We start from the raw sequence: 14,270 nt of genomic DNA, 5'->3' as shown, positions 1-14,270 counted from the left end.
GGCACCGGGGGATTGGCGTAGCCTCAGGGGCAGGCTGCAGTGATCCCACATGCAAAACCGCAACGGGAGGGCGGCCCTGGTGACCAAGAATCGTATGTCAGGCAAGCGACAGCAGCTGTATAATGGCACACTCACCAGCTTCTACAAGACAGGTGGCCGGGACACTCTTGGTGTGGTGCGGACCGACAGTCAAGAAGGGCAGATCGGTGCCAAAAGAAGGAGAACCGAGAAGTAGGCGCTACACCAGGCCCTTGTGTGTGGGTTATTTCCCCCAGGAGTGCCCAGTGACAGGAGCCCTGCTGTCCCAGATAGCCGGGCCTAAGAAGTTGCCTTTTTTTTTGTCCATCCAGGGAGCCCTAACCAAATGGGGGCACCACTCTTCCAGACAAAGGTGATGGGAAATGGCACACGTATCGATGGCGGCCCGAGTGAAGACTTAACCCTGTGGACCCATCAGAGGCTGCCAACTGACGTAGCCAGTACGGAATGCTGCAGGAGGAGGTGGCCCCGCTTTGTGATGGAATTCTCCTAGCGGTCACTAGAACCTTCTGAACATTCCCAGTGAAATTCCACCCCAACAGACATACTGCTCTCGCCCCCCCTCTAAAAGAGAGGAGCACAGATTTGTTGTGCATATTGAAGGCCTCCGTGGGCACGAGGGAGAGCTTTTATGTGCACCAGGGGGCAGAACTCGTGATGGGGTCCACTTGTGCAGTGTAATCTACCTATGCTCGGAGTGTGGAGCAACCAGATGGCTTTGTGAGGAGCTCTGACGTGGCCCTAGGAGTAGATGCACCCCCCTCCCCGGTCAGAGACAGTAGTGTCTGTTGACCTACTGGGCTGCCAACCAGCCTGGCCTTCCTCCGTCTCTCTGGGGTGTCAGCCTGAGTCCCGGTTGTAGAAGTCTTGCATGGGGAGACCAGCTCTAGAACCTGTGGGGCACCATCATCTGATCCTAAGTAAGTGGAGAGGGCTTGTGATCTGGATTAGCCTTACTAATAAACAGGCCCAAGTGCCACCCTTACTGCCCACAGAGGCTTGGGAGACTCTTGAGGTGAGAAACTTGATCCACGACCGTGTTCAAGGCCTAGGCTGATGGTACTGGAAGATGTAGAACTGGTGATGCACCCCCAACAGCTGTACATCACCTGAGCCACCTGGAATGTGTCCTTGTTTGGATGGGCCTACTGGAGGGCGTGCGACCAGTCTAGTACCAACTACGCCCACCAGGCCGAGACGGGATGCTGTACCCATCACGGGCTTCAATCCTAAACATAGAGATAGGTAAACCTAAAGCAAAGTCCCCAGCCCCCAATCAAGTATGCTTGAGGAGCAGCATGACATACAGGATATAGAGTTGTCCCTTGACCCCTTCTCCACTCACAGCAGTTGACATTGGACAGAATCCTTGGGGCCATTGAGAACTCTAATATCACCCTGCACAGGGAGATCGGCATGGTGTTGGGGGAGTTCGGCATGCTTCGTGCCGACCACCACCAATTGGCGTATAAGGTTAAAGACTCTAAAGCAGCCACTCAGGTCTTGCAACTGGCACAATAGGCTGGTGTGCCAAAGGGAAGACATGGAAGGGTGCAACAAATGAAACAACATCCAAATTGTGGGCCTCCCGAGGGATCTGAGGGACCGGATATGGTGGCCTTCCTCAAGAACTGGCCCCACTCAACTCACGCAATTCTTTGCCATAGAATGGGCACATGGGGTCCTGGCTTAGCCTTTGGCCATGGTGAACCCACCTCAGCCAGTAGTGGCTAAACTGTTGCACTAGACACCCTAATGCAGCGAGCATGGACAGACAGGTCAATCAAGTGGACGATGGATAAGCCAAATGGGCCTCCTTTTTGGAGAAAAAAAGGCACTATGAGAGAAAGGGCTACAAAATTCACTCCTTTCCCTGGGAAAATTTAAGATCATGATGAATGGCAACACACATTTCTTCTTTTTAAAATTATTTTTATTGAGAAAAAAGCAGGGTATATCAACAGCATTACAATGCGTTCGATATGAGGGGACAGCGTATGAAAAGACCATGAATGATACATTATAGCAATCTGTATTATGTTCTTAAACGCACCTCTGCTAATTATGGACCATTCAATTTCCAGCAGGGGCTTGGGAGTTAAATAGTGGTGACATATATATATTCCCTCTGAAAGAGTTCCATTTACCCCATATCTATGACCACTTCTTCGACCAGCCCCCGCTTTCATATATTGTCTTTTCTGATATCATTCACCAGTCCATGTCATCCTTCCATGCTCTGAGGGTTGGCGCCTCGGGCTCCCCATAGTTTTGTGATGTAATGTTAAGTTTAGCCATTGTCATTCCCAAATTAAGCCAGGACGTTTACTTTATTTTTCAAATCTGTGGCTTCACATATATTTAGGAGCCACTGTTTGGGTTCTGGCTCTAGTCTAGTCCCCAATGTCTCTCCCATGCAGCATATAACCAGCCCCCAGTATTTCTTTATAGAGTTGCACTCCCAGACTGTATGGTAGAATGTACTTTCCTGCCCACAGTGCCTCCTACAAGCCAGATCTACCCCAAGACCAATCTTAGCTAATGTGTGGCATGAGAAGTACACTCTGTGTAGTGCTTTGAACTGTATCAATTTGAATCTCGCAGAAATATCCACCTCTTGGGGTGAGGACAGTGCTTCCTTCCATTCTTCGTCATCTAATTCCTCAACATCTTGTGCCCAGTGTTCTCAGAGTTGAAGGAGTAGGTTTGGGGAATTATTAATTAACTTCTTGAAGGTCAAGGAGATCGCCCCTAATCCATGTAGTCAGTGAGAATTCTGTCTTTGAGCTGTGAGTACTCCCGGAGTCCCCCCCCCCACCCCCCCTTGGGGATGGCTGCTTGGTGAGTGTGTCTGATTTCTATGTATCTAACAGTTCAGTACCTGCTAGGTCATATTCTTTTTGAAGTGTAGCGAAGGGGACCACATCTCAATGTCTCCGCAAATCGCCCACATGTGAGATACCTATGAGCTCCCAATTGTCGAATCCCTTGGCGTTCCTCAGGGTTTCCAGTCGCCAAGTGTCCCATAGTGGGGTGGCGAGTGTAATCTTGTTGTCCCCACCTAAACATTTGTTTACCGCATGCTAGACTTGAAGTGTATGTTTGTTAGGACCTGTTAGCTTGAGCCATGTTGGTGAGATGTAAAGTGCCCTCTCGTATCTACCACCTGGTAAAACCAATTTGTCCATCCTATATGCTGGTTCATCGTGGGGTCTATGTAGGCATTGCTTAATTACCATAAGTTGCGATGCCCAGTAATATTTCTGAATGTTGGGGAGTCCAATACACCCGTCGTACCACCCCTTACCAATTTCTGTGTGGCTATCCGAAGGGGCTAGCCATCCTGTAGGAGTGTTCTCTGCTCACTCTCTATGGCTTTGAAATAACAAGCTGGGACCAGGTTTGGTATATTTTGTAATAAATAGAAAAATCTGGAGAGTGCAGCCAGCATTCTAACTACTTGCAAGATCCCCTTACCTTCATCCTTAAAAGCTGAAAAAGGGAAGCAACCATATCAGTTATTTTCATGGACTACTACTAAAGAGATTCGGGAAGGCAGTCTTGTACTGTCTAATATTACTCAAACAACCACTGATTTACTATAAGCCCAGTAGCCAGAACCCCTGATTGTGAATGAGGCAACTTAACAAGATCTTATTTTATTTATTTTATTTTGAAAGTTTTATATAGCGCGAACAAGATCTTTGCAGATATCAGAGCGCTTTACAGGGGGAGATGAAGTAATAGAATGTAATAGTTGAGGTAGTTAGGTACAAGGTGCATAGTTACATAGGTAGGTCAAAGAAAAGCCGGAGGTAGATCATAGGTGAGGTAGTGTCAGTACAAGGTACATAGTCAAACCGTTGCGCCAATAATATAAAAGTACAAAAGTAAGCATATACTTATTTAAGCGTGCTGCAAGTGTTTTTGGAGATAACATAAAGGTGGGCATAGTTGAGGTAGGTGCGTGCAGGATGTATAGTCACACAGGTGCATCAGTAGTACAAAAGTAGGGATGGTTGAGGTGTAGGTACAGTGTGCAAGTCAGACAAGTGCGTCAGTAGTACATCAAAATACAAAGAGGGAACATATACAATCAAATAAGTCATAATACCAGTTGTACAAGTAGTACAAAGAGGGAACATATACAATCAAATAAGTCATAATACAAATAGTACTAGTAGACCAAGGGGTCAGGCCGGTATTACGGAGCGGATTCATGAGAGCTACAGGATAATAGATCATGTGTATTTAGCCATGAGGATCGCTTTTACTTCTTTCTTAAACAGATTGTTGAAGGAGATGAGCCTGGTTTCAGGAGGGAGTGAGTTCCAGATCCTGGGCGCCATTCCTGAAAAGGAGCGTTTATAGGTTTTTTCCTTTCTGAATCTTCGAGGTTTCAGCAGAAGATTGTTTGTACTTCTAGTAGTTCTAGAGCCACCCGAGATTGTCAGCTTTTGAGTGAGGTAGCTGGGCGAGTTGTGGTGTACAGCCTTGTGAGTCATGCAGGCGATTTTCAGATGTATTCTGGCTTCAAAAGGCAGCCAGTTCAGGGATTTTAAGTCAGGGGAAATATGCGAGTGTTTTTTTGAGCCAGTGATGAGTCTCGCTGCAGCGTTAAGGGACGCTCTAAGGGGTGCCGTTGTTGTTAGTGGGAGCCCGCAGAGGGCGGTGCTTCCGTATTCTATGTGCGGGATGACTATAGATTGTACTGCAGTTTGGAAGTCTTTGGGTGGAAGGAAGGCTTTAAGTTTCCTCAAGGTATTGATTTGGAAGTTCGCTCCTTTGGTTGCCTTGCTGATGTGCTGCTGCATGTTGAGATTGGCGTCAAGTGTTATGCCTAAGGATTTTGCTGAGTCTACGACGGTAGGTTGTACATTTAAAGCTGTTAACTGCTTAAGCCATGTTTGAGCCGTGGAGATTTTTGCGGGAGGAGAGATCAGGAGGAACTCAGTCTTCAGGGCATTGAGTTTGAGGTGATTCTCTGCAAGCCAGGACTGGGTGTTTCTGATCGTGGTGTTCAGAAGCATGATGTCCTTGGGGGCTTGTATTTTGAGATAGAGTTGGGTGTCGTCGGCATACATGTGGAAGTGAACATTGGATGTCTGTAGCAAAGTAGTGAGAGGTTCCATAACTAGGTTGAACAGTGTAGGGGAGAGGGAGGATCCTTGTGGGACGCCTAGTGATACAGGTACCGGAGAGGACATCAGGTTGTTGCTTTTGAATCTTTGTGAGCGGTTGTGTAGAAAGGAGGTGAACCACTTGAGAACAGTCCCTGAAATGCCCATTCTTGTGTTTAACAGTTCGAGTAAGTTCTCATGTTTAACTGTGTCGAATGCTGAGGAGAGATCCAGAAGGATGAGGAGGCAGGTTTCGTTTTGGTCTAGGATTTGGAGGGCGTCGTCCACTATGTGCGTCATGGCTGTTTCGGTACTGTGCCCTGCACGGAAGCCTGATTGATGAGCGTTGAGGAGATCAAACTTGTCTATGTGTTTAGTCAGTTGTAGCTGTACGCATTTTTCCAACAGTTTGGCGAGGGTGGGAATATTTGTAATAGGGCGGTAGTTGTTTAGATCAGTGGGGTCTGCTGTTGGTTTTTTTAGTAGAGGTGTGACTTGTCCGACTTTGAGGGCATCAGGGATGGATCCTTGTTGAAGAGAGCTATTGATGATTTTAGTCCAGTGTGGGAGGAGCAAAGGGGTAAAGTCTTTTACAGCGCTTGCAGGAAGGGGGTCAGTTAGGTGATTGGATGGTTTCAGGGTGCTGAGCAATCTGCCAATTTCTTCTTCGGAGTAGGTGCTAAAGGATGACCATGTAGCGTTGTTCTTTGGTTCAGGCGCTGCTGTGAGTTGGGGGTTGGAGTAAAGGATTGCGTCATTGAGGAGATCGCTTCTTATGTTGTCGCTTTTTTGGTTAAAGAAAGCAGAGAATTCTTCACAGGAAGGTGTAATGCCCATGGTGCTGATTGTCTGGGGTTGTTCTTTGGATTGTGTTCTGATTAACTCAAACAATTTCCTTGGGCGGTTTTTTGCTTGGGCGAGCTGGAGGCTGAAGAAGTCTCTTTTTGAGCGTTTTATTTTCCTGAAGTAGGCATTTCTCTGCTTCTTCAGGCTTTTTAGGTGCAGTGCAGAGGGGTCTGACCTTCCGTGCGCTCTGCCATTCGCATGGCCCGTCTATCCTCATTGAGGCTCCCGTCATACCATGGGTTGGAGATCTTGGACGAGACTCTTTTCAGTTGCATGGGTGCGGCCTCATTGATTATTGTGGACATAGCATTTAGATAGTGGTCAGTCAGGAGTTGAACGTCCGTAGCGCCGGACGGGGGAAGTAGTAGATTGCAGCTGTTAGGCAGTAATGAGTTAGGGTTGAGTTTCTTCATGTCCCTTTTCCAGACTTTGGGCTTAGAGGGTTGCAATGGGTTAAATTTAATTTTTTCATTGATAAGGAAGGAGACAATATGATGATCTGACCAGTCACAAGGTTGAATTGACTCCAGTTGAATAGCGTCCTCTTTGGCGATGATGAGGTCGAGGACAGCACCTTTCTCATGAGTCGGGCTATTGCATATTTGGGTGAAATCAAGGGCGGTGAGGAATCTTTTGAGGCTATTAACCACTGTGTCACTGCTGTCGTTCCAATGGAGATTGTAGTCGCCAAGGAAAACTTGGGTATTTTGCCGTCCTGAATTGGTTGTTATTGTGTCCATGAGTTGTTGGCAGAAGGAGAGCTTGTCTCCAGGTGGGTGGTATATGATGTGAAGTGAGCAGACCGGTTTGCTTTCGCTTATGACATCAAGGCAGAGGTATTCACAGGAAGTAAGAGAAGGGGCGGACGCTTTAGTAACTGAGAGATTGCTTCTGTAGATACAGGCAATTCCACCGCCTGTCTTTATGGGCCTGTCAAGTCTAATTATACAGTAGTTGAGGCTCCAACTGCCTCAACTCCTAATCCTCTGCTCCCTTTGTTGCCTTCTCCGATTGATGAATGATATGACTTTGCATCAGATCATAAATGAATTACGGGAGATGAAGATCTCGCAAGAAAAGGTTCATAAGGAAACTAATGAGCACCTCGAGCAAATTAATGAGAATCTCCAGAAACTATCCTACCATATGACCCAGGCGGAGCTCAAAGTTTCTTCACTAGAGGACTTTTCTAAGAACCAAGACATTACACTACATAAAATGCTGATTGAACTGGAAGATCTCCAACTAAAGATTGACAATGTTAAAAATAGAGCTCGACGTGTACATCTACGATTTGCAGAAATACCTGAAGGCTCAGAAGCTGGTTCATCTGCTGCAAAGCTGATCTCTGATCTGATCCATAAGCATGTATTGCCAGAAATCGAAGGAGGGGATCTCACCATTGATCAGGCACATCAGGTCCCATCAATTCGCCCATTAAATGCCAAATACCCTCAAACTATTGTGACTAGCTTTGGCGATGTGCGGATAAAAAAATAGATCCTATCACAGGCAATCTAAAAAAATCCTTTTCCAAAGCAGAGAACTTTTACGTTTTGAATTTTCGCAAATATGTGGATTCTAGCAGCACAAAGGCAAAGAGAATTCGTTGGACTGATTAATGGATTATGCATCAATCCAAATTAAGAGTGTTATTTAAAGGATTATGCATCAATCCAAATTAAGAGTGTTATTTAAAGGATTATGTATCAATCCAAATTAAGAGTGTTATTTAAAGGTCATGCCCATGTATTTTTGTCTGTAGACAGAGCTCAAAAGTTTTAGCATATAGTGAAAGAGAGAGATGGGTAAGGCGGAGTTGCACTCTTGAACAAAAATGCCAGCCATGCGATCAACAAGAAGGGAAAGGTATAGGGGTAAGGCAGGGGTAAATTCAATGTTTTTTAGTATTATTATATTTTTATTTGTTATATAAGATAACCGCCAATAATCTAAGCCATCAACTTCTCCTTACGGGAAATGAGCTTATGAATACCATTCCAAAGTACTAATTTAAGGGAGAAGGGAGGGCAAGGGGTTAGGAGAGGTGGGACATTGGTCCCATGATGGGTAGTGCCTCTGAAGGGAGAGCTGAGGGGCTGGAGGTGCACAGGTGTTTGGGGGTGAGAGGACGGAAAAGAGAAAAGTTGCAGTTAGTAACGTTTTCAAGTCTCCAATTCAAGGTTCCAAGGGAAAACTTTTTTTCATTCTTAATATGGTCTTAGCATTTTTTCCGCTAAAGGGAGAGAAGAGGAAAAAAAGCCAGCAGAGATATAGGCTCTACGCTGAATCAGAATGGCAGTGCAACAAATGATTAGGTTAGCCTCATGCAATATTAATGGGGCTAACAACCATACTAAACTTAAATCTACTTTTCAGTGGTTGGTATCTGCCCAAATTCAGAATATTTTACTTCAGGAGATGCACTTAAAAAAAGAATAGGCCCCCTGCAGGTTACCTATCTATATCTCCCATGCTTTTTTGCATCAATAGGGGCAGCAATTAGGGGGATAGCAATTTTGTTTACACTGCATTGCCAGGGAGAAGGTGTACAGATTATAAAAGATGACAGCGATAGATGGATTATAGTAAGCTGGAAGATGGGCAACCAGATCTTTTAGATAGTTGGCTTCTACAGACCTATAACGGACACTCTCTTGAACCTTCCTGGCTATATTATTCTATGGGGGATATTAATGTATTGCAGAACTTACAAAGAAACTCTTCACGTAAGAATAAAGTCCAAAATAAACCCAGAGTAGCTAGACGTTTGGTTACTTTGATACAAGATTTCGCTTTACTTGATCCCTGGCGAGTCCAATATCCCCAGACATGCAAATATAACAGTTTTTCTAAAAGATTCAACTCGGCTTCAAGTACTGACTTTTATTTAATCTTGCATCTCTGGGTTCGGGGTAAAGCCTATATTCTATCAAATCAATTTCCTTACCATTCAGTTCCAGCGAATGAATTTAAAGTCAATCTTACTAGGCAAGAATATCCTTGATGGACTCTAGATAAAACACTATTAACCGAAAAAGAATGGATTACAAATATGCAGGTTAAGATTAGGGATTTTTTTTAGAAGGAAATAAGGTGTCTGCTTCGTACTTCTCTATTAGGGAAGCTTGTAAAGCTTATATTAGGGGACAGATAATATCTTATAAAGCTAACATATCTAGAGTAAGGAAGATTACTGTTTTGGCCTTGCAGTGGGACTTAGATCAAGCAGTTCATAGAGACATAATTGACTATTCTCAAGACACCCAAAGTAGATTGGAGAAAGCTAGATATTAGCTAAAAGCCTTTTATGAGTCTAAGACTATTGTCATTCAGAATACATGCTTTCAAAAATTGTATTAAGAAAGCGAACATGCTGGCAAATTTCTGGCCTGGTCTACAAAAAAGAGAACTAATAATGCTATGATTAAATCAAATTTTCAATTAAAATAGAAATCAATAAGTTGATCAAGTGGCGGACATCAGAGCTGTTTTTCACTCCTATTCTAAGATAATATATACGTATCTATCTCCACCTTCCTTGGCTTCTGTAGAAGAATTTCTTAAATCTATAGAGGTACCAAAAATTACCAGTGTCCAACAAGCCATTATAGTAGCTACCATCACAGTCGAGGAAGTCCAAGAGGCCATTAAGGATTCTACAAATGGTAAAGCATGTGGTTGCGATGGTTTCCCAGTTGTATTTTATATGGTATTCATGACGCAATTAGTGAAATTTCTTGCTGAATTATTCAATGCAATGTTAGAAAGAAATCAGGTGCCCAAGTCTTTTTCCGAAGCAGCCATAATAAGTTTCGTTAAAAAAGTCAAACCTACCGATAATCCAGGATTTCATCTGCCAATTGGCTTACTCAACTGTGATTACAAAATGTTCACAAAGATTATGGCAGCTAGAATAACCATCTCTGCTCAAGAAGTGGTTCGCAGAGATCAGGCAGGGAGAACTATGGCAATTAATAAACATTTTTTAATCCAGGCAATTGATTAATATATGAATAAAAAGATAAAAGCAACAATCATCATGATAGATGCTGAAACAGCTTTCGATTCAGCTCCACGGCAAATTCAGTTTGCAATTCTTTTTAAATTTAATTTCCCCTTAGAATGAGTATATTTATTGAAAAACATATATAGCAACACTGAAGCCAAGCTTATAATAAATCCTCAAACAGTAGGATCATTACAAATTAGACGAGGCACACTGCAGGGGTGCTCAATGTCAAAGGTGCTTTTCACATTATTTATAGAACCTCTAGCATCTTTGTTATGGCAAGATCCACAAATCAAGGCACCTCTGCCGGGAGGCCCTTAACTTAAACTTCTTGCAGACAATATAATACTATACTATACTTGGCTGCGGATAAACAAAATATTTTGAATGTCTTCAAAAAAATCAAATCTTTTTCGTATCTAGGGGGATATAAGATTAATCATTCTAAATCTGAGGTTTTATGTTTTTAAGTGGTCCAACTGCATTCTTCCATCTGATATGCGTAACCAGGTCTATTGGACCAGTTCAATCAGATATTTAGGGATATATATGTCATATGACTTTTCGCAGTTATACCAGTTTAATTATGAATTAACACTTTTGAAGGCCGGAAACCTTTCAAAACATTGGCAGTTCTTACTTTAATAGGGAGAATTGCTGTTACCAAAATGATTAATTTACCTCTTTTTCTCTTCATTTTTGCTAATGTACTTATCAGAGTATCCGTCAAGTTTTTTAAGGAGATAGACCAAATGCTATGTCATTTTGTCTGGTCTGGCAAGAAACCTCGCACAAAACTTGAGACTTTACAGCTATCTATTCAAGAAAGCAGTCTTCCACTCCTGCACTTTAAAAAATATTATCAGGCAGCGTTTTGCGATTGGTGTACAAGATCACTCACTAGACACAATTTGGGAGGCAAATTTTATTTGAAACAAATGCTTCTAGAATCCGGCACTCAGCTTGTTCCATTTATTAAAATTCCTTAGCTTCCCACGCGGCAGCAGAAACAAGACCCCTCAGGCTATTTCTGATAGATTTTTTGAATTGAAGTAATACCAGTGTATCCCCTTCCATACTGAAATTTTGATTTCACATAGTAGCGAGACAGTTATGTTATGTTATGTTATGTTATAACAGATTTCTTAAGCGCTCTGTCACCAGAGGTTTCCTGGCGCTGATTGGATTGGGAAAGAAGGGGAGGAAGCAGCGGAACAAAGGAATTTAGTGGGGGAAGAGTGTTGTTTTTAGGGATTTCCTGAAAGAGAGGAGGGAACCAGAGGACTTAAGTGCAAGAGGGAGGGAGTTCCACAGCCTAGGAGCTAAACAAGAAAAGCTGCGGCCACCTGATCTTGAGAGTTTGAAACGGGGGACAGCAAGGAGAGAGAGGTGAGTAGACCTCAGGGTGCGAGGGGGGCGATAAGGAGTGATAAGGGCCTTGAGGAAAGCAGGGGCAGGACCAGTGAGAGCTTTAAAGATCAGACAGTGAACCTTGAAAGTGATTCTTTCGTTCACTGGTAACCAATGAAGATGGCGTAGTAAAGGTTGGGCCGACTGCCATTTGGGGGTTTTGAAGACCAGCCGGGCGGCCTGGTTTTGGACGATCTGCAGCCTCGATAACAAAGATTTAGGGAGACCGTAGTAGATTGAGTTCGAGAAGTCCAGCCGGGACATCACCAGGGCTATTAGGACTTGCAACAAGGCTTCAGGTGAAAGGAGGTGAGCGACTTTCCGAATCCTGTAAAGTTGGAACATGCAGGAAGATGTTACTGCGCTCACCTGTGCCTTGAGGGTGAGCCCGGAGTCAATCAAGACTCCGAGGCTCTTGACACATCCAGCAGGAGAAGGTGGTGTTCCGAGCTCAATCGGCCAGTACTGAGGGCCCCAAAAATGGGCACTTCTCCCCGGAAGGAGGAGCTCAGTCTTGCCCGGATTGAGCTTGAGTTGGTTTTGGTTCATCCAAAGCTGGATATGTGTCATGGCAGTCTGGAAATTAGTGACAGCATCGGGGGAAGTGAGGGGAAAAATAATTTGTAAATCATCCGCGTAATTAAACACGGTGATATCCCATTTACCCAGGGAGTGAAGAAGGGGTTGAAGGTACAAATTAAAAAGAAGAGGAGACAAAGATGATCCTTGAGGGACTCCGCAGGACGAGGGAACACTGGTGGCGCAGAAGGGACCCATGCTTACTGCCTGGGACCTCTCCTCGAGGAAGGATTTAATCCAAGACAGAGCAGCCCCACCGATTCCGGCGGATTCGACACGGTGGATTAAGATGTTATGGTCCACCGTGTCGAAAGCCGCCGATAGATCGAGTAAAACTAATGCCTGGGGTTGTCCTCTATCCTCGCTGCGTCTGAGATTATCCAGCACAGCGAGGATCACGGCCTCAGTGGAGTGAGCTGGTCTGAACCCCGCCTGGTTAGGTGCCAGGTAGTTGGATTCCTCGATAAAGTGCGAGAGGCAGGTCGTGACATGAGCCTCAAGGATTTTGGAGAGGAAAGGTAGAAGGGAGATGGGGCGATAATTGGCCAGGGCTGCTGGATCGGCGCCGGGCTTTTTTAAAAGGGGCACCAATGTGGCCTCTTTGAATGAGCTGGGAACTGTGCCTGAATTGAGAGAAGAGTTGAGCAAGGGGAGGATACAGTGGGGAAAGGTATGGCAAATGTCACGGAGCACGAAAGGAGGGCAGCAGTCCTTGGGGGATCCAGATTTCACACGAGTGGACAGTCTAGCAAGTGATTCCGGGTCGAGCGCAGGAAACTGAGAGAAGTACTCCATATAAGTCAGAAAAGTATATCATCTTGGGAAAAGGTGGATCTACATTGCTTTACGGATTTTCTTATAGAAGGGACAATAAAATCTGGAAATAAAATTGACCAATCCAGGACTCCCTTCCGCATTACTTTTTCTCTTTTTTTCAATTCCGTAATTTTTTAAGTAACTTTAAATTCCCCCAGATGCCCTGGCAAATCAGATTAGTCATACCTATTATGTGAAAGAAACAGGAGGGGCAGGGAACTGGTACCAGATTTTACTGGATCACTTGCATCCAAAACTACTACCTCAAGCATTACAAAAGAATCAGAGCTCCACAGGCTGTGTACATATCCAAACATGGAGAGCTTATAATAGCTGGGCGCACAAAGCTATAATAGGGGGCCAACTTCAAGTGCATGGCTTTTTTCGGCAAATGGCACCTTTATTATACCCCATCTCGCCTCCATAAAATGTGTCCTTCCATTTCGGGAGCATGTTTTAGATGCAATTGCTCCAAAGGGGATTGGTCCCATATTTGCTTTTTATGTCCAGCTTTAACTGAATTCTGGGGAGCATATCTTTCACTGGCTTAGCAACAAGCTCCAAAAAAACTTAGCCCCTGAACCGAACACTGTCTTTTTATGAATTATCGATACACTCAACTTATCTATTCAACAGTGACAGTATATTTTTATTGCATCACTTGTCTCCAAATACCTGATTCTGCAAAATGGAAAGTGGCTGAGCTCCCAAATCTTTCTCAATGACTACTTAAGATGTCTCGAATTGAGGCAAAAGAGACATTATATTCGCAAAGAGTAGGAGCTTTAGTTAAAAAAATTATATTTGGGGCGGGAAGTAGGTTTAGGCTGTGAGGGCAATCATGTTATGAATTGTCCTTTTCTTTCAATAAGGAGAATTGTAAAATCAATATGAATAGATTTTACTGCCAGTAAGGCTTTGTCTGTATAGGTTTTGATTTATGTAAATTTGAGGGGTATCTATTACGTATACTAATGATACTAGTATTTTGATGAATTGTCGGTTTATGCTTGTTTTCACTAACTGCAATAATAATATTTTTTTAAATCAACAACAACAAATCTGGGGAGTTTAATCATCTTCAATAGGGCCGCAAGCCCCAACAGAGAGAACGGAATGTACCTCCAATGCAACACATCTCCTTCTAGTCTTTTGTAGCAGGGGGTAAGAGATTTTGATCGTAAAATAATGCTGGGTTAGTGGTAATAGGTAGCGAAACCCCTCTGTTGTAACTTTTGCATCACATGCCCTGGGCAAGGGGGTTGTACCATTCAATATGTAAATAAAAAACTTTGTCCAATCGATTGTATACCCCAAATATTTCCCAAAATGTGTAAATATGTTTAGGACTCTATTCAGTGAGGATTTGGGAGATGCCAGGTACTAAAGCACGTCATCAGCGTAGAGGTAGATCGGATCCTGCCACTCTCCCATTCAGCGCAGGTCTC

The 14,270-nt window shown here is 43.9% G+C and overlaps 1 protein-coding gene across 3 annotated transcripts in view; it reads right to left on the bottom strand.

Annotated features, from left to right (window-relative positions):
* The window catches only part of ARHGEF10 (Rho guanine nucleotide exchange factor 10), an 888,980-nt gene that overhangs the window by 657,469 nt on the left and 217,241 nt on the right, over positions 1 to 14,270 (bottom strand). The gene's annotated exons all lie outside the window — the stretch shown is intronic.

Source organism: Lissotriton vulgaris, chromosome 6, assembly GCF_964263255.1.
Source record: "Lissotriton vulgaris chromosome 6, aLisVul1.2, whole genome shotgun sequence".
NCBI lineage: Eukaryota > Metazoa > Chordata > Amphibia > Caudata > Salamandridae > Lissotriton > Lissotriton vulgaris.
The sequence above is the reverse complement of the archived record's forward strand: the minus strand, read 5'-3'. Positions and strand labels throughout refer to the sequence as shown.